At 40.1% G+C, this 18932-nt stretch overlaps 1 protein-coding gene and 1 non-coding gene across 4 annotated transcripts in view; one reads left to right on the forward strand and one right to left on the reverse strand.

Annotated features, from left to right (window-relative positions):
• FERMT1 (FERM domain containing kindlin 1) overlaps positions 1 to 3728 on the reverse strand; it is a 55845-nt gene extending 52117 nt beyond the window's left edge. Inside the window, exon 1 of one of the 3 annotated variants that reach the window (XM_061126662.1) lies at positions 3714 to 3728. The gene's annotated coding sequence lies outside the window, so the exon portion shown is untranslated. Of the gene's footprint in view, positions 1 to 2962; positions 3085 to 3482; positions 3502 to 3713 lie in introns of those variants that run through there. The other 2 variants (XM_061126660.1, XM_061126661.1) reach the window with 2 other exon arrangements.
• Positions 3729 to 4484: 756 nt separating this feature from the next.
• Positions 4485 to 4592, forward strand: LOC133045293 (U6 spliceosomal RNA). The gene has a single exon (XR_009690173.1). It is a non-coding gene; the product is annotated as a U6 spliceosomal RNA (small nuclear RNA).
• The last annotated feature ends 14340 nt before the right edge of the window (positions 4593 to 18932 follow it).

The following is an 18932-nucleotide window of genomic DNA, read 5'->3' on the forward strand; positions in this document are numbered from 1 at the left end:
CAAAAACAGACACTTAGATCAATGGAATAGAACAGAGAGCTCAAAATTAAACCCACACACTTATGGTCAATTAATCTACAGCAAAGGAGACAAGAATATACAATGTAGAAAAGACAGTCTCTTCAATAAGTACTACTGGGAAAACTGGAGAGTTACATGTAAAAGAATGAAATTAGAACACTCCCTAACACTATATACAAAAATTCAAAATGGATTAAAGACCTAAATGTAACCAGAAACTATAAAACTCCTGGAAGAAACCATAGGCAGAACATCCTTTGACATAAATGGTAGCAACATTTTTTTTTTTTTCTGTCTCCTACAGCAAATGAGATAAAAGCAAAAATAAACAAATGGGAGCTAATTAGACTTAAAAGCTTTTGTACAGCAAAGGAAGCTATAAACAAAACAAAAAGACAGCATATAGAATGGGAGAAAATATTTTTAGAAGATGTGACAGACAAGGGATTGATTTCTGAAACATACAAACAGCTTATACAGCTCAATTAAAAAAACTCTACCCACTCAAAAAATGGGCAGAAGACTTAAATAAACATCTCTCCAAAGAAGACATATAGATGGCCAACAGGCACAAGAAAAGATGCTCAACATCGTTAATCACCAGAGAAATGCAAATTAAAACCACAGTGAGATACAGTCTCATAACTGTCAGAATGGTGATGATCAAAAAGACTAGAAATAAGAAATGTTGGTGAGGACATGGAGAAAAGGGAACCTTCAATACACTGTTCGTGAAAATGTAAATTGGTGTAGCCAGTGTGGAAAACAGTATGGAGATTTTTCAAAAAACTAAAAATAGAGCTATCATATGACCCAGCAATTACATTCCTGATATATATCAAAAAACAAAACAAAATAACAAATAATCCCCCCAAAGCACCAATTTGAAAAGATACAAAATATACATATTGTAAAGATATTATTTACAATGGCCAAAATATGAAGCAACTTAACTGCCCATCAGCATATGAGTGGATAAATATGTGGAATGGGATATTATTCAACCATAAAAAAGAATGAGATTTTGCCATTTCCAACAACATGGATGTATTTAGAAGATACTATGCTAAGTGAAATAAGTCAGACAGACAAATGCTGTATGATAACACTTATATGTAGAATCTAAAATAATAAACTACTGAATATAATAAAAAGGAAACAGATATATAGATAGAGAACACATATATAAAGAAAAACTAGTGGTTACCAGTGGGGAGAGGGAAGGATGGAGGGGCAAAATAGGGGAAATTAAGAGCTATAAATTATTATGTATAAAATAAATAACCTTTATAGCTTATAGGATATATTGTACAACACAGGGAATATAGCCAATATTTTATAAGTATAAATGGGGTATAGCCTTTAAAATTGTGAATCACTGTTGTACATCTGTAATTTATAATGCTGTACATCAACTATGTTTCATTAAAAAGTAAAAAAAAAAATGATAAAAAGCAATAATTAAACCACCAGTGTCACTGTTCACACTTGTAAGCAAAAGAGAATCACAAGATAAATGCTGCAAATCTGAACAGGCTTAGAACAGATTTCATTTGTTCCACTCAACTTCAAGAGTTCAAGGGTGACTAGAAAGATCCTAATGTTTGCACCTCCCAATGCACAGAGGAACATACAAGACTTCTTGCATGGGCAGTGTCATGCAATGATTATATTGGGTCTAACCACCTCACTGTCATCGTCAGCCTCAGGTGTTATTTATTGTGTACATCATTCAGAGTGATGTACTCTGGGCTAACCACTATCCTTGTGTAATCTCCATCCTCTCAGCAATCCCATTTAGAAATGAGGAAACACAGACTCAGAAAAGCTAGGTAATTTTCAAAAGTCACACAGCAAGTTAGATCATGGAGTGCAAACAGAACTCAGGTTCTAACTCCAAACTCTCAACCAGCACACTGGGACACATTCTCGATAATATTACAAAGTTAATATGAAGTACAACACTTAAAACTATGGGCTAAATTCTCAGTACCTTCACCAAACATTTTAACTAACATAAATCTTTCCCAGTGAGGAGACAATAAGCATACCTTTTTCACTGTCAAATTCTTAGCATGGTATTGAAGTAATCGACTTTAAGGTCCTTACAGCTTTTTAAATGCTATGCTTTGAGGCTTTGTTATTTAAAATGTTTTGTATACAAAATAACCTTACTTTTAAAATGACTCCTCACTGCCTGTTTTGGGAGCAATCAGACAGGATTTTTCTTACCTAACCTGGGCAATCAAAGTATTTCTCATTTAAAAAACAGGCAATAGGTGGTGATTCCCTTACAATGAAATTCTGGCTAAAATGAGACAATCTGGTTTCCCCACATTCCGCTCCTATCTTTTCTGCGCCTTTCTTTTCGAGAGTGAACTTCTGCAGCAAGCTGTTGCTTGTTAAGGAAAGCCTCAGACTTGGTCTGGGAAAGCAGACCCAGTGTGTTAAAGATCAGAACAAGAAGCAAAGCGCCCCAGCACACCTGCCTTCCCTGGGGAAGCCCAGTGGCCCACTTACGGCGGTCCATTATAGAAAACTCAGTCAAGACAGACAGACACAGGCAGACAGACAGGGAAATAGACCGAACGCTTCCTCTGGAAGAACAGAGAGTGAGTGGGTCCGAAGGCCACTGGCCTGTCTTTTGCCAGGTATGCAGGGTCCTGGGGCCCAGGGGAATGTGATGGGTGGGTAGAAACCCCTCCCCACCCGTAAGGTCAGCACCGCTGCTGGACTGAGAGTTTATTTTGCGCAGCCAGATGCTCAAGGTCGGGGAAGGTGGTCACAAGCTGATCACGCGATTTTTAATTCAACAGCTATTTATGTGCAGGAAGCCGCAGAAAGGCAGGAGCGGGGGTCTGGGGAACCAGCGGTGCCCTTCGCAGCCTCCCTTCCCCGCCAGTCTCCAGTCCCCGCCGGGGCCCAGCTCCTGGGCACTCACTTCCTTTCTCAAGCCTGCGGCGTGCGGTCTCGCGGCCGGGCACGTGTGCCGCTGCCCTCCTGGAGACGCGGGCAGACGCCACCCAGGCCGAGCTGGGGGCGCGCGGTGGCGGCGGCTGCTCGGCGAGGCTCTACGGGCGAGTGCTGCGCGCCGACCCGCCGCCTAGACTGGCGCCCGCCCCCGCCGACTGGTCTCCGCCCCGCGCGGCCCTCCGGGCACCGCCGGCCAGGGTGGCGGGCAGGCGGCAGCACGACCAGCCCCAGCCTGCCAGGTCCCGCTGCGCGGGGAGGGGGCGCTCTGCAGACTGTGGACAAACGGTGGGCCCTGGGCTGCCGCGCGGCAGGACAGCGTGGAGAACCGGGGCGGATGCTCAGATCCACGCCCCTCTTGTGACCTCTCATGCTGCCTACCCTCCTCTAGACCGCCTCTCGTTTCCCGGTTCCCCGAGGCCCGCCCGGGACTAGCCTGGTGATTAAGGTCCTGCTACTTTCCCCGCTCTCCGGGTGTACTCGTCACTCACATCCCGGGTGAGTCCACTTCCTCCGAGCCTTGGCTCTAGGCGAGAACAACCGCCTCCGCTCTAGAGAGCCCGGAGGACCTGTGGTTTCCAGCTGGAAGAAACAAAAGTGGTTCATCTCTGAGTAAGAGGGTGTGTAAACCTCTGAGAAGGGCGAGGCGCCCCAAACACGCATGTTGGAAGATCCCCGGGCAACCTAAGGCCGCTCCCCTCGCTGAAGTCTGGGTGGCTCACCTCAGATTCACCACCACCCAGCCTCGCCGCTCACCTTCCTGTCGGATTCACTTCCGAAGGAAGCAGGAAGGGTGGGTGACCTTGGGCAATTGGCACACCTCTCCAAACCTTTCCTTGAGTGTTTACCACGCACCAGGCCTGAGTCTGAGTTTTGAGGATACAGGGTAATAAAACAGGAAATTATAGTTTTCTCATTTGTAAAATGGGTAAAGGGATGGGATTCCCACCACCAGAATTTCAGTCCATGGAGGAGTATCATGCAGTAATACAGTCTTTAGCGATTTTCATCAAGCACATGAAACTTCCGGTAACTTATATTTAATTTAAAATGTTCCAAAATCTGGAAGTGGAACCCTTGTTTTTGCTTGGTATTACCATATTCGGCCGTTAATATGGTTCTGAAAGTACTTTACATTTAATTTAAAAAGGCTAGTTGAACAAACATCAGCAAATATGGGGTTTTAGAATTAAAATGATTAAAAATTTGAAGCTGAATTTCCTAATTTGGTAGTTTGTCAACTATAGGAATGTGGTCAATTGTCATCTGGTTCCACTTTCTTGCATACCTAATAAGGCTTGAGCAAATATGCACTTATTTGGGGCAGAGAGTGTCTAAGACTTGCTTTCTGGAGACTGTGCATGACTGATTAGACTATAGACTGTCTTCAGAATCTTGGACACGATCATAAAGTGGTGATGGCTTTCTCTATACCAAATTGGTTTTCCATTTTAGTTGAAAATATCTGGATTGCACTGAAGAATTTAACTGGTGTGCTGTCTTCCGCAGCACATATACTAAAAATTGGAACGATACAGAGAAGATTAGCATGGCCCCTGTGCAAGGATGACATGCAAATTCATGAAGCGTTCCATATTTTTAGCAACAGACAAAGGATTAATCTCAAAAATATACAAGCAACTCCTGAAGCTCAATTCCAGAAAAATAAATGACCCAATCAAAAAATGGGCCAAAGAACTAAACAGACATTTCTCCAAAGAAGACATACAGATGGCTAACAAACACATGAAAAGATGCTCAACATCACTCATTATCAGAGAAATGCAAATCAAAACCACAATGAGGTACCATTACATGCCAGTCAGGATGGCTGCTATCCAAAAGTCTACAAGCAATAAATGCTGGAGAGGGTGTAGAGAAAAGGGAACCCTCTTACACTGTTGGTGGGAATGCAAACTAGTACAGCCACTATGGAGAACAGTGTGGAGATGTCTTAAAAAACTGGAAATAGAACTGCCATATGACCCAGTAATCCCACTCCTGGGCATACACACTGAGGAAACCAGATCTGAAAGAGACACGTGCACTCCAATGTTCATCGCAGCACTGTTTATAATAGCCAGGACATGGAAGCAACCTAGATGCCCATCAGCAGATGAATGGATAAGGAAGCTATGGTACATATACACCATGGAATATTACTCAGCCATTAAAAAGATTTCATTTGAATCAGTTCTAATGAGATGGATGAAACTGGAGCCAATTATACAGAGTGAAGTAAGCCAGAAAGGTAAAGACCAATACAGTATACTAACACATATGTATGGAATTTTAAAAGATGGTAACGATAACCCTATATGCAAAACAGAAAAAGAGACACAGATGTACAGAACAGACTTTTGGACTCTGTGGGAGAAGGCGAGGGTGGGATGTGCTGAGAGAATAGCATTGAAACAAGTATACTATCAAGGGTGAAACAGATCACCAGCCCAGGTTGGATGCATGAGACAAGTGCTCAGGGCTGGTGCACTGGGAGGACCCAGAGGGATCGGATGGGGAGAGAGATGGGAGGGGGGAACACATGTAAATCCATGGCTGATTCATGTCAATGTATGGCAAAAACCACTACAGTATTGTAAAGTAATTAGCCTCCAACTAATAAAAATAAATGAAAAAAAAAAAAGAATTTAACTGGTTTTAAACTTTCTGCTTGGCCTAAATTCCTTTTTAAGCTTTTAATTGAAATATACTTTTATATGCAAGAACACAATCTAGAATATACAGCTGATGAATTTACACATGCTGGACACATCTGAGAAATGAACATTCAGATGAAGAAACAAGACATTGCCAGTTCTCAGAAGCCCCTTGATCTCACCTTTTGGTTTTTAATACTACCACCACTCACCAAGAGTAGCCGTTATCCTGACTTCAAATCCTTAAATGGGTTTTTGCTGATATTTGTACCATATATAAATGGAATTGGATGATATATACTGTTTTGTGTCTAGTTTCTTTTGTTTAGCATTGTTTTTGAGTTTCATCCATATTGAATGTCTTAGGTTTTTTTTTTTTTTTTTTTAGTACTTCCTTATTATTGTGATAGAAGTTCAATTCATCCTCTAAGGTTCTGATTTAAAAGTGTATTAAAAAGTATATTTTGGGCTTCAAAATTTCATAATATATTAACAAGCAATGCTTGCTTGAATTCCTCTTAAAAACAAGCAGAATCAACACTTTGAGTCTGTTATTTAATTCACACATGTTCATCAAGCAATGAATAAGATTATTTATTCATTCATCCATGGTATTACTGTGAGCTAGACACTGAAACAAGTGTTGAAAATACTCAGATTAGGCACAGACTTTATCTTCAGATCCTAAGGAATATGGAGGAGTGGTATGTACCTCTCCCAGGTGTGTGATATGGTGGGGAGCTTTAGAAAAGTCTTCAGAGATGGGTTTTGAGATGGAATTGGAAGCTTGATAGTTGCCTATAACAACCTGTAGTTTCTAGAAAACAGTTTTAAGGTATATTTTTTAAATAGTAGATAGTTATTGTGCTTCAGGAAACATATTTCCTGATCTCAAAAATTTCCAGGTTCACAATGCAAATATTGAAACAATAACTATTATCGGATACTTACCATACTGCAGAGCTGGACTAAGAATCATTACCCTCAATAGGAAAGTTAGTCAGGTCTGCATTATCATGTGGAATATAAGTGTATAACAGAAAAGAACAAACCTGAAATATACAGGATAGCCCATTTTCAAGGCTCTTCCTCCCTTTAAAGATATAACATTTTTCACTCATGTAGAGACAAAAAGTTGTGGAACAGAGGTTTACAGGAACCTTGTTGGATATTTACAGAAACATGGTGACCTGACTTACTTGGACAGCTGCAAATACAAAGGATTCTGGTACCAAGAAGTTTGAAACAACCAGACACATGCCTCCTCTTTTAGGATAAAAGAAGCCTGAATTCTAATGCTGGGAAGATGGTTCTTTGGATTGCTAGTCCATCATCTTCTTAACATGCTGACTTTCCAAATAAAGTTGCTATTCTTTGTCCCAACAGCTCATCTCTTGACTTATTGGCCTGTTGCATGGCCAGTGGTATGAGCTCAGACTTGGTAACAAATACACTGGAATGGATGATTGATGTGGTCATGTTCTTATTCACTGAACAGAAAAGGGAAATAAACCAGTAGAAGGCCTCTGACCATCCTAGCTACTTTAACTTGTTAGACACAAATGACCTTTTTCTGCTATTACCTTTTCACTTCTACCAAATGAGCCCTCAAAGGCTCACATGCTTGACTTAGGGAAAATGAGAAAACTGCTAGAAAGAGAAAAGGGAATTTTTTTCCTGATTGATGGCTTTATTTGACAAAACAAATAAGCCATTACCCAATGTAAATTTCTGTATTGCGCATTCAGCTCATAAATGTGTCACAGGTCTGGCAACTAAGAAATGGCAACAGTCACTGAAAATGTATTTTTGTTTTCACTGAGTCCTTGAGACTCAGTAGCTGTGTTCATGTTTGTGTTCTATTTAATGCAAAAAAAAAAAAAAAAAAAAAAATCACAATGTGCCTATTGCAGCTACACCCTCCTTTCCAGTTGGCTGGGTAATAAGTGCTTTCTATGCTCAGGCAAGTTCTAAAATGTTCTCCCTGAGTGAGCAAAGAGGTATGTCATGGTCTGTGGACAGGTACCAGGTAAAGACAGTGAGGAAGGGCAAAGGAGATCTTGTTGGAGGCCACCGTTGAGTGAGAGGAGCAAGAAAGATTGTGCTTTCCTCCCTCTCTTTCCCTCCTTCTTTCTTTCTTCTTCCTTCCTTTGTTGTTACTGTTGTTCAGTTGCCAAGTTATGTCCGACTCTCTGCGACCCCATGCACTGCAGCATGCCAGACCTCCTTCCTTTGCGTCCATTTAAATCAAAGGGTACAAAAGAATACACTCTGATAACTGTCTTCATCTTCTCTTGATAATATTAAGTTCCCTTCTCCAGAGAAAACTGTTACTAGTTTCATCTTGAACCTTCCAGAGATAGTCTGAGTGAGTAGACTATTTAGTTTTTATACAAGTGGTGGTATTCTATACATATATTTTTTTTTCTCTGTTTTGTTTTTTCACTTTAAAATATCTTAATAGTGGACATCATTCTTAGTCATCATTGCCTACTACCCTTGGAAAGTCTTCTTTACATTTGTAGAAATTTGTTTGGTCTAGAAATCAGAACTCGAATTTCCAACCTCTTTTGCAGCTGGGGCACAGGCCTGCGATCTAGACCCTTTTCCTCAGGTACACACACGCACAACTTTAATCTGGAAGTGAGTAAGATGCAAAGACAAGATGTATTTGAAGTTTCCACACCTAGTAATCATAGGAAAGAAAGGATTATAAAATAAGTGAGTAAAAGTTTGATGAGAAACAGGATATTTGTAGTTTCAAAGTATCTCCCTACAAGGTACATAATAATTTTAGAGTGGAAAAAACTGGTAGTTATCACCTTAATCAAGTGATCAAAATAAGCATCATCTGTAATAATGCATACTGACCTTGCATACCTGAGAAGACACAGCGTCACTTCCATGGTATTCTTGCCCAAAATATATAACTTCAATTTAATCATGAAAAAATATCAGACAAACCCAAATTGAAGGATAGTTTACAAAATAAGAGGCTTCCCTGGTGGCTCAGAGGGTAAAGCATCTGTCTGCAATGCGGGAGACCCAGGTTCAATCCCTGGGTCGGGAAGATCCCCTGGAGAAGGAAATGGCAATCCCCTCCGGTACTCTTGCCTGGAAAATCCCATGGATGGAGAAGCCTGTAGGCTACAGTCTATGGTAGGCTACAGTCTATGGTAGGCTATAGTCTATGGGGTTGCAAAGAGTCAGACACGACTGAGCAACTTAACTTTCACTTTCACATTTTTTACAAAATAAATCATTAATATTTTTCAAAAGTGACAGTGAGAGACAGAAGAACTGAGACTGTGTCAGGTTGGAGGAGAACAAAGAGACAATTAAATGCTGTGTGAGATTTAATCCTGGAACAGAGAGCAGATATCAGTAGGGAAAGTCTGTGAAATGTGAATAGGGCAGTGGATTAGTTAACAGTATTATTAGAATGCTAATTTCCTGATTTCCATAATTTTATTGTGACTATGTACAAGGGTATACAAGTTCTCTGTGTACTTTTCATAACTTTCCTATAAGACTAAGATTATTCAAAATGAGGAGAAGGAGGAAGATAGCAACAGGAGCACGCTTTGACCCTGAAGCAACTCACTAAGAAGAGAAGAATTGAGGCTCTGGATCCAGCCATGACCTTCCAGTGAGCAGGGAGAGAAAATGTCCTGAGCAGGTGGTTGTTTGTTGTAACTCAAGTGTTTTAAAAAATTAATTTATTTTTTAATTGAAGTTTAAGTGTTTTAAAGAATTTTGCTGTTTTTTTTTTGTCAAACATCAACACAAATCAGCTGTAGGTGTACATATGTCCCCTCCCTCTAGGACCTCTCTCCCACCTCCCTCCCCATCCCACCCCTCTAGGTTGATACAGAGCCCCTGATTGAGTTCCCTGAGACATATAGCAAATTCCCCTTGGCTATCTATTTTACAAATGGTAATGTAAGTTTTCATATTACTCTCTCCATACATCTCACCCTCTCCTCCACTCTCCCCGTGTCCATAAGTCTGTTTGTGATGTCTGTTTCTCTGTTGCTGCCTTGCCAATAAATTCATCAGTAGCATCTTTCTAGATTCCGTATATATGTGTTAGAATATGATATTTATCTTTCTCTTTCTGACTTATTTCACTCTGTATAATAGGCTTTAAGTTCATCTACCTCATTAGAACCTACTCAAATATATTCTTTTTTATGACTGAGTAATATTCCATTGTGTATATTTAACACAACTTTATCCATTCATCTGTCGATGGATATCAAGGTTGCCTCCATGTTCTATTGTAAAAGTGCTACAGTGAATATTGGAGTACATGTTTTTTTTTCAGTTTTGGTTTCCTCAGAGCATATGCCTAGGAGTGGGATTGCTGGGTCATATGGTCGTTTTATTCCTTGTTTTTAAAGGAGTCTCCATACCATCTTCCATAGTGGCTGTATCAATTTACCTTCCCACCAGCAGTGCAAGAGTGTTCCCTTTTCTCCACACCATTTCCAGCATTTATTGTTTGCAGACTTTTTGATGATGTTCATTCTGACTAATGTGAGGTGATATGTCATTATGGTTTTGATTTGCACTTATATAATAATAATTTTTTCTTGTGTTTGTTAGCCATCTGTGTCTTTTTTGGAGAAATGTCTGTTTAGGTCTTTTCCCCACTTTTTGATTGGATTGTTTGTTTTTCTGGTATCGTAACTCAGAGTTTTTAAACTAGATTGGGGTTTGGGGACCATATCTAATATTCTTATCTTGGCAGTGACTTTACAGCGTGGTGGTTCAGAATTTGAAAACTGGCAAATCTGTGTTCACCTGCTGGTACTGCTGACATTACACATGAGAGGGGGTGGGCAAATTTTAGTCTGGATCTCTGAGCTTCAGTTTCTGCTTCTATAAAATGGGACTAATAATACCCATCTCATAAGGTGCTATGAAATGAGAGGATATTCCCCAAGCATAGAGCCTTAAACTTTACTACAGTAATAAGTAAATAAGAAAGACTGGGCTGTTCTCCAATAAAGAGGAGGAATTGGAGACTCTGAAGATGTTGCATCTCATCCCAGTGCGGGAATACTGTGCTTACCTCTCCTGCATTTTTGCTCACAGTTAAGGGATGAAAGAAGGGGAGGAATTGTCACTTAAGTGAATCTGTAGGAATTTATCAATTTTCCCAGACTGTACTACAGGGAAAATGTGATAGTTTATACCACGGTAGTAGGAAAAGGGTCACGGCAATTTCTTTCCAAATCTCAACACATGTGTAAGGTGATATAGAAATATTAGAGTGATTTCTGTCCTACTTTCTAGTAATATATTTTCAATAAACACTAGCTATTATTATAGTAGCAGGTATGATTTTGAAAAATTCAGAATTCTGAGTGTAACAATAGTCATAATCCTTTACTTTTCTAAATCTAAATTTACATTTTGATTTTTGGTTAAAGATAGTTGATTGGCCACTCATCTTTTCATCCTATTGACTCCCTGCTAAAACTACAGTATAGGAATAAAAGGTATAAACATACAGCAACAAAGGTTAACAGGAGAAAGGCCAACAACCAATAAGAGATTTCAAGATTTACTAGAAGATAGAAAACTGAAGGAGTGGTTAGTAATGAAGTAGAGCAGTGAAATCCATAGTCTAGGAGTATGTGAAAATGGGAATGTAACTGTGGCTTTCTAGAATATTCTCAGAGAAATTCAAGTCCTGGAAAATGACAACTACAACAAATAGGTATTAAATATCAAATGTGGATATGAGGTGTGTTACCAAAAACAAGGGAATGAATAGAAAATCTCTATGAAGAACAGTTAGCTGGCTCACTATCACATTCAGGAAGAGTGTATGGCTGCAAGATCTCCACCCTGCTGGGCTGAATTCAGATGGCTCTGCTCTTTAGAAGTTAAATGTCTCCTTTGAAAAGGTCACCTGCTCTAAAGACCAATTTTCCACTCAGTTACCTGAAAGCAAAGTCTATCAGTGAAACCTCCCCCCACCCCCCAAAAAACAAACAAAAAAACTATATCCTCATTTTCAAGTGCTATCAAACATTTAAGGAAACCATGCAACATGAGAGAGAAACAAACTTTTAAAAATTCCTATTTTATTTATTTCCCCCAGTGTTGGGGTCCAGCCCCAGCAGGATCCAGGGGTACCCTCAGGATGAATGGCGTCAATGAGTGAGAGAGAGAGAGAGAGAGAGAGAGAGAGAGGGGGAGAGAGAGAGAGGGAGAGAGAGAGAGAGAGAGAGAGAGAGAGAGAGAGAGAGGGAGAGAGAGAGACCAGACCGGGGTGTGCAGCAGAGTCTGGCAATGTTTTATTTTTCACCGTAGCCTTTATACCCTAAGTTGGTACATTTCTAAGGGGGAGATAAGCACACAGACTTAGTTTAACATTACATCAGCTTGTCCTTCATGAAACCAGGTGTTCTCTGTATATTTTTTGTTTATGAGAGTCTTTTTCCATAGATTTTTTTCTACATTATCTTCTGGCCTTGAGCTTAGCAGAAAACAGAAAAGTGGCAATCTCATGGTACAGCAGGTTGTAACATAGTAGAAATACAAACCTGTTAACACAAAAGTCAGGCTTTTTGCAGAAGTTTTCAGCTAAATTTATCTAACAAGTTTTACCACACAAAGACTCTGCAGCTCCAGTGAGGCATCCTCTGTTTAGCACTCTTGGTTAAAATGAACAATTATCTTATTGTTTTTACACTAGGGCTAAACTCTTATTTTTCTAAATCCTTAACTATATTAACAATAGTTTCCACTGCATAACCTCAGCACATTAACAGCAATCAAACGTTGATCCAATAACCACTTTTAAAACAATATTTTTTGTGTTCTCTAATAGGGCTTCCTCACCCCCCAAGGGGCTCTGTGTCTAGTAGGGCCTTTTTGATGGTTAATCTCTATGTATAATATCTTATGGCCTTCAGGCCTGTTGACATTTTATGGCTTGCACCTGGTGTAACTTTAAGCAACTTCAGTAGCCGACCTTGTGTTCTTTGTGGTTAATCTATTTTCCTTCTATTAGGCGTCATCTCCATGGGAACTAGATAGGATTGCATTTTTACAGAACAGAAACGCGAAGGATTGCAAAAACAGCAGATATAGCAAAAAACAGGCTCTTAGTCTAAAAGTTAACTACCTGCAAGAAGTCGCCAGCTAATCTCTATCTAGAGTATTTTCTATTAGGCACATTTGTGGCTGTTATATTTGTGGAGCTTTTCTCACCCCGCGGAGGAGCCTATGCTTAATGGCTTCTTTTGTTAGCGTACTGTGTTTAGGATGTTTAGAACAATCATGAGCATTTTTTGCAATGAGAGCACACATTTATCAAACAAGCCAGAATGCCAGCAAAAGGGTTTGAATTGAAGCATTTCCTTCATCTCTGGCCCCTTCATAGGGTACCAGCGTCCAGGAGATTTATTAGTTAGGGTTTTAAATTGGTCCTCATTCAGTGAAAGAGGAGCAGGAGAGCTCTCAGCAGGCAACACAAGAATCTGCAGCAGTGCGATCAAGAACAACAGCAGAAAAGGGGGGAGGATACAGGGTGGGGTAGAGGCCGGGGCCAACCTGGAGGGTCCCTTGTATCCTGAACGGCCTTGCATGTCAGGTCTTTTCCTCATGACCTCGTCATGGGTGGGATCTCCCGCAATGGCTCCCGGCACCCCAGTTTTATTGAAACAATTGACATGAAAAAATTTCACACAAAAAATGAGTAAAAATCAGGACTTCCTGGCGGTCCAGTGGCTAAGACTCTGCACTCCCAAAGCAGGGGGCCAGGGTTCAATCCCTGCTCAGGGAACTAGATCTCACATGCCACAACTAAGAGAAGATCTTGCATTTTGCAACAAAGATATAAGACACCTGGTGCTGTGACTAAGACTTGGCATGGCCAAATAAATAAATGATAAAAAATAGGTTAAAAGATAAGAAACCTAGATGGTCAATACAGTTCGGTTCGGTTCAGTCACTCAGTCATGTCTGACTCTTTGTGACCCCATGAACTGCAGCACTCCAGGCTTCCGTGTCCATCACCAACTCCCAGAGCTTGTTCAAATTCATGTCTGTCAAGTTGGTGTTGCCATCCAACCATCTCATCCTCTGTCATCCCCTTCTCCTCCCACCTTCAATCTTTCCCAGCAGCAGGATCTTTTCAAATGAGTCAGTTCTTCGCATCAGGTGGCCAAAGTATTGGAGTTTGAGCTTCAGCATCAGTCCTTCCAATGAATATTCAAGACTGATTTCCTTTAGGATGGACTGGTTGGATCTCTTTGCTGTCCAAGGGACTCTCAAGAGTCTTTTCCAACACCACAGTTCAGAAGCATCAAGGTCAGTACAAGAGAAAAGCAAAATCACAGTGGGATAAATGATCACAGAAATAGTGTGTGACGCTGTCTAGAGTGAGGAAAAAGAGTCACTAGTTTAAAGAGTTTACTGGATATCTATCAAATAAATAAGAAATAGCTATATCAAGGTACAGCATTAAGAAATGTAATATCACTGTGGAAATATACAAACTCAAAAGCTTTTAGTAAGAAAAACCAGCTTATCTATAAAAGAACCCAAATGAACTTTCTATACCACGTCAGACCATCAATCAAATATGTTTCAGAAATGCTGGGACTCATAAAATTTAATTCTCACAAAATCTGTCTTAGAAACATTCTCAAAATGAGTTCAAGAAAGCAAGGAAGTGAGTCAAGAGAGAGGGACAATTAGGATACAGGAAACAGTAGATTCAATCCAGAAAAGCAAAGAAGACCTCCTTTCCGGAGAGGAGGTCTCTAGGGCAAAAGAAAATGTCAAGAATATTTGATGTTATGAGAGGTTTGGAAAAAGATTTGGGATTGGTAAAGGAAAATAGTGCAAGAAAAAATAAAGTCGATTAGAAAATTCAGGAAAGAAAATAGATGTAAAAAAGGATACGCAACTTTTTCAATTTCAAAAATTAATCCATAAACAAAGCAGATAAGACTGAATTATAGTTATGAAACAGGATGTGGGCATTGCCAGTGTGATATAGTAAGAGAGATATTTGGTCTTCATCCGGTTCCTGACACACAGTTCCTAAAACTTTTGGAATTTCCTGAGTGATAAGGGTGACAGGAGTGTCTTTTGTTGTAACTAGTGACTCTTGACAGGGCCCTAGATAGCCTCAGGCTGGGGCTGGTGGCCAGAAAGACCAGGCTTTGATTAAAAACTTTCAGCACCATCCTCTAATCTCCAGGAGCTGGAGTTTGACTTTATCACCACCTGCCGCAATCATGCCTATAAAACCCCTTCAGCAATTGTTTTTGAAGAGGCTCTGAGTTGGTGAACCCATCCACATGCCAGGAGATCCTGCACCCAACTTCACCAAGACAGAGGCCCCTGAACTTGCCACCCTTCTGCACCTCACTCTCAGTATCTTCATCTGCCTGTTCCTTTGTATCCTTTCTAATTAACTGGAGTAGTAAGTACAGCATTTTTCCTGAGTGCTGTGAATCTTTCCAGTAAATTATTTTGCATTGAGGGGAGGGGATTTGTGGGAACCTCTGACTTTGTAACCAAATCAGACAGAGTACAGGTAACTTGGGATGCAATTCTTGCAACTGGCATCTGAAGTGAGGACAGTCTTGTGGGACTGAGTTCTTATACCTGTGGGGTCTGCTGCTACTCCAGGTGGCCAGTGACAGAATTGCATTCACTTGAAGGACACCATTTTGTGTCAGAGAATGAGAACTGGTTGGGGGAAAAAACTTTCCAGTCAACCTCAACAATACAAAGATAAAGGCACAGGTGATAGAGTTTTGGGGTGGAAGAAAGAAAGGATGTTGTTCAGTCACTAAGTCATGACTGACTCTTTGCAACCTCATGGACTGTAGCACACCAGGGTTCTCTGCCCTCCATTACCTTCCAGAGTTTGCTCAAATTCATATCCGTTGAGTCAGTGATGCTTTCTAACATTCTCATCCCCTGTCACCTTCTTCCCCTCTTGCCTTCAATCTTTCCCAGCATCAGGGTCTTTTCCAGTGAGTCAGCTCTTGAATCAGGTGGCCAAAGTATTGCAGCTTCAGTCCTTCCAATGAATATACAGGGTTGATTTCCCTTAGGATTGATTGGTTTGATCTCCTTGCAGTTGAAGGGACTCTCAAGAGTCTTCTCCAACACCACAATTCAAAAACATCAATTCTTCAGTGCTCACTCTTCCTTATGGTCCAACTCTCACATTCATACATGAATACATGAGTCCTGGAAAAACCATAACTTTGACTATATGGACATTTGTTGACAAAGTGATGTCCCTGCTTTATAATATACTCTCTAGGTTTGTCATAGCTTTCTTTCCAAGGAGCAAGCACCTTTTAATTTCATGGCTGCAGTCACTGTCCACAGTGATTTTGAAGCCCAAGAAAATTATATCTGTCACTGTTTCCATTTTTCCCCTTCTATTTGCTGTGAAATGATAGGACCGGATGACATGATCTTCATTTTTTGAATGCTGAGTTTCAAGCCAACTTTTTCACCCTCCTCTTTCATCTTCCTCAAGAAGCCCTTTAGCTCCTCTTCACTTTCTGCTATTAGAGTGGTATTATCTGCATATCTGGGGTTGTTGGTATTTCTCCTGGCAATCTTGATTCCAGTTTGTGATTTATCCAACATGATATTTTGCATGATGTACTCTGCATATAAGTTTAATAAACAGGGGGACAATATGCAGCCTTAACATATTCCTTTCCCAAAATTTTGACCCAGTCCATTGTTTCATGTCTGGTTCTAACTGTTGCTTCTTGACCCGCATACAGGTTTCTCAGGATACAGGTAAGGTGATCTGGTACTCCTATCATTTTAAGAATTTTCAACAGTTTGTTGTGATTCACACAGTCAAAAAACATTAGTGTAGTCAATGAAGCAGAAGTAGATGTTTTTCTGGAAAGTGAAAAGTGAAATTCACTCAGTCATATCTGAGTCTTTGTGACCCCATGGACTGTACAGTCCATGGAATTCTCCAGGCCAGAATATTAGAAAGGGTAGCTGTTCCCTTCTCCAGGGGATCTTCCCAATCCAGGGGTCAAACCCAGGTCTCCCACATTGCAGGTGGATTCTTTACCAGCTGAGCCACAAGGGAAGCCCAAGAATACTGGAGTGTGTAGCCTATTCCTCCTCCAGTGGATCTTCCTGTCCCAGGAACTGAACCAGGGTCCCCTGCATTGCAGGCGGATTCTTTACCAACTGAGCTTCCAGGGAAGCCCCCGCTTGCTTTCTTCATGATCCAACAAATGTTGGCAATTTGATCTCTGGTTCCTCTGCCTCTTCAAAACTCAGCTTGTACATCTGGAAGTTCTCAGTTCACGAGAACTTTCAGAGGCGCTAAAAGCCTCATTACATTACAGAATGCCAAAAGATATGGTTAATAAACAAGTAATCAAGGTATTAATATATTACTTTGTTACTTTGAAGTAACAAAAGTAACCAAGAGAAGAACTAAATTAAAAATATATCTAGATATGCCTATTTTGGGAGGTGGGAGATTTGTAAGAGAACTTAATACTCATCTATTATACATGGAAGTCCACAGATGTCTCAAATTGATAACTTAAGAATTAGTAGTAGAAGCATATTATATACAGCTGAGTCTTATTATTCGTGGGCATTATGTTCTATAAAGTTGCCATGACCATTGAATTAGCCGATAATGAACCATTGCTCCAAGGGAGATATACGCACACAAACACACATACATACGTATTTCCCACAGATCATAATTTTAAATCTAAAAACAACTTGTCCTGGTAGCTTCTATTTTAAAAAATTTTCTGAGGTTCAGAGATGTTGTGGCTAATCTTAGGCTGCTCCACTAATAGATACCAGCGTTGGGATTCACACTACATCCAAATGACCCCAGAGCTGGAGATTTTTGCAGGACATGACACTGTCCACTGATCTCCATCCTCTGGTCATCCTCCATCCTTCTTCCTCTATAATGGAAGAAATTTTCACATATTGAAGTATGGGGAAATCATTTTGGCTTGTAAATGATTTAGCTTAAAGTTTATGCTAACTGAAACAGTCTGTGGTCTATTGAGCATATTTTGTACATCTGCTTTAACTATTAAAGAAAAGGATGTGTTGACTAGAAGAAAAGAATGTCCATATTAAAAATAAATAAATGTGCCTTCTTAGGATGGCAGTGCTGGTATTTCTTCAATTATAAAACACCCTTCCCAGTTGCCAAGGACATACTGACTCACTGTGTATATGCTCTGCTGATCTGTTTGTTTTTGAAACCTTGAAGAAATGTGTCCTTGACTTATTTGATGTTATTTGTTCTGACAAGGTATGATACTGCTGAAAATCATGCTTCTTTAGAGCAGTTCCTCAAATTAATCTGAGAGGCTCTCTCCCACACTATAGTCCTCAATTTGGGCCAAATAAAACTTTTATAGTCCTGTTATAGATTTTTTAATTGATGATTTCCAATGACATTGCTTGGCATAACCCATAGGATATCATAAAAATTCACCTGAGGTTACCTGGAGTCTACTTTGGACCCCAACCCTACCAACTTCACAGCACCTTTCAGGTGCTTCAGTGAGTTTTTCCTGATATCTGGATCTCCTTGCATTAAGTGATGGTCAATGAATTTTATTTGAGCTGCTTGTTATCTTAAGACTTGGAGTCTTAAAGGGATACCAGTATATTTCCTAATGAAAGGCACATAGGGGAAAGTTACTAGGTAGAGAACCTAGAGAGAATTGCTAGGCAGGAAAAGCCTAGAAGGAACTTTGAAGTGAAGCGAGTTGGCTGACTTTTTTAAAAAATGTGGCTTAAAGTGGGAGATATTTGTCCTTTATAGTAAAATAAAATTGGAAAAAAAAAAGGAGGAGGAAATTGTGCTTTTAAAGACTACCAGCTGCTGGACAGACTGATTACCCATTGGAACTCCAGTTAGCTTCATGTACCATTGGTACAGAGCCAATACTTGCAAGTACTTTTCTAGCCCTAAAATGGCAAGAATGGGACACTTTTAACATTCCAAATCTGTTTTTTGTGTGCACAGTTAGAGTAAGCTGGCTTAATAAAACATCTTTTCAAAATTGTAATCCTGATAGTACAAAAGCAGTCCTAGGAGAATATTTGAAATTTTAACTCTTATCATGTCCCTGAAATGTAAACACAGCCCACATTGCCTCAGGCTACAGTTCAATTAGTAGATCCTAAAACTGAAAGAAAGAAAAAATGGGAGAAGAGGTCATTTAAAACTCAAGCAAGAAAACTATGAGATCTCTGTTTGTGTCTAGC

The sequence above is a fragment of the Dama dama genome, chromosome 23 (genome assembly GCF_033118175.1).
Source record: "Dama dama isolate Ldn47 chromosome 23, ASM3311817v1, whole genome shotgun sequence".
NCBI classification, from domain to species: domain Eukaryota; kingdom Metazoa; phylum Chordata; class Mammalia; order Artiodactyla; family Cervidae; genus Dama; species Dama dama.